Raw genomic sequence first — 1,841 nt, forward strand, 5'->3', positions numbered from 1 at the left:
TTGACCTATGTACCTTGACCTTGTATTAATTTTGCCCTTGTTCATCGCCTGCCCTTGCAGGGTGAAATTCTCCGCTCCAGCTACTATAGGAAACCCAATATCTAACCTTGGAGTTTCTTTTCATCAGGAATCCAATTTAAGGGATAAGACTCAAGGCACTATCCAATAGTTTGGGACCTTTCTTCTTCCTATTTCTGAATATCTGCAGTCTGTCTCAGTTTGTATTTACTAACGATTCCATGATAACACTGAGTCCCTAGCTCAGCATTCTCTTCAAAAGCCATTTCTTCCATTTATTGGCATCTTAGGGAAAAGATCAATATATTTCCTTGCTCCCTGAGCCCCACATCCTGTCTTCTGGTAACTCTAGACACCACCTCAGAGACTCTGTTGACATTCAATCCACCGGAAGCTCCTCAGTGGGGCCCCTGAAGGTAATGTGATTTGGGGTCACATTAATAGAAGTATGGGATGCAGAATGAGGGAGGCAAAGTTCCACTCATGAAACTATGTCTGGAGTAATATTTTCAGTGCTGAGGATCACAATTGAAGAAGGGGACGGAACGACTAGAGCAATTCAGGAATGAGAGGCTCTCGACATCATGTCATATTACATGGGGTTGTTTATCCTAGCGATGACCTGGGAGTGTCATAACCGGCTAGGGGCCAGATCTAAAGGATCACACAGGTAGGCACCAGACTCAAACTGTCAGTTCACAGGGCCTGGGAAAGGACTAAGCGCCCATTAGCTGAGCGATGCGTTGGCTTTCTAAACCAGAACACAAGCAGCGAGCACAGGTGGATAACTCACCTTACAAGCAACACACAGAAACCAGAAAACGCCGCTCCAGAAATTCCAACGTCCTTTCTGGAAGGTTCTCCCACCCTTAACACACGCAAACCCGGCGACACAGGACCGCCCCTCCCCCGCCGGCGACAGCAGTGCTTAGCTTGGGCCCTTGCCCTGGGGCCTCGGTGTCCCCATTGGTATCACAGGGATCCCAGAAGAGGCAGCGTTGCACGGAAGGGTGAGTGGGGTTGCTGCAGGGGAGCGGGGTGGGGACGAGGGGAGGGACGGGTACGAGGTGCCGGTCCTGCCAGGGAAGCGCAGCGTGGCAGGGACCTCGCAGGTCCATCAGCAGTCTGGTGAGCCCCGGGGCTCTGGCCCGGCCTGCACCGGTGACTGCGCAGCCTGGGGGAGGGGAGAGACCGAGGACTCCCACAGAAGCCGAAAAGTAAAAAACGCCACGCAGTTAAGGGACGGCGCACGTGGGGACATCAGAGACCCCACCGCCAAACCCCAACCTCATGCCCCAGGCACGGACGGGGTTCGAACCCGCGATCTTCGGTTTACGAGACCGACGCCTTACCACTTGGCCACCGCGCCTGACAGCCGAGCGAGCGGTGGAAGCTCTCAGTGGAGGGTAGGCGGCGCAGGCGCGGGAAGGGCGGCGCCCCGCCTCCGGCCCCGCCCGCCCCTCTAGACCCGCCCGCCGAGACCTGGCTCTGCGGGACGCTGGACCCGCTCCGGGCCGGCTCAGGGCGGAGGCCAGGCGGCCGCTTCCTGCCCGAGGCGGGACCCGAACTCGCGGCTCGCCGGCCCGGCCCCGCCCTCCTCCCGCGTCCCCGGGTGAGCCGGGGCAGAGGCCCGCCGGGGATTCGCTAGGCAGCCCAATGGGAGAAAAACCACTACCCGCGCCTGGTACGACGCGCGCGGAGGCGGGGACCGCGGCCGCCAGCGAGCCAGGGCCGGGCGACCGCGTGCCGCCGTGTGACCTTGGCCGGGTCTTTTCCGTGCGGTCTGCAGGTTACGCGGGCAGCGCCGAGCGCCCCCAGGAGCC

The 1,841-nt window shown here is 59.3% G+C and overlaps 1 non-coding gene across 1 annotated transcript; it reads right to left on the reverse strand.

The window, feature by feature from the left end:
• Positions 1–1,315: 1,315 nt before the first annotated feature.
• TRNAT-CGU (transfer RNA threonine (anticodon CGU)) lies at positions 1,316–1,387 on the reverse strand. Its single transcript has one exon. It is a non-coding gene; the product is annotated as a tRNA-Thr (tRNA).
• Between the last annotated feature and the right edge of the window lie 454 nt (positions 1,388–1,841).

The sequence above is a fragment of the Lutra lutra genome, chromosome 16 (assembly GCF_902655055.1).
Source record: "Lutra lutra chromosome 16, mLutLut1.2, whole genome shotgun sequence".
NCBI lineage: Eukaryota > Metazoa > Chordata > Mammalia > Carnivora > Mustelidae > Lutra > Lutra lutra.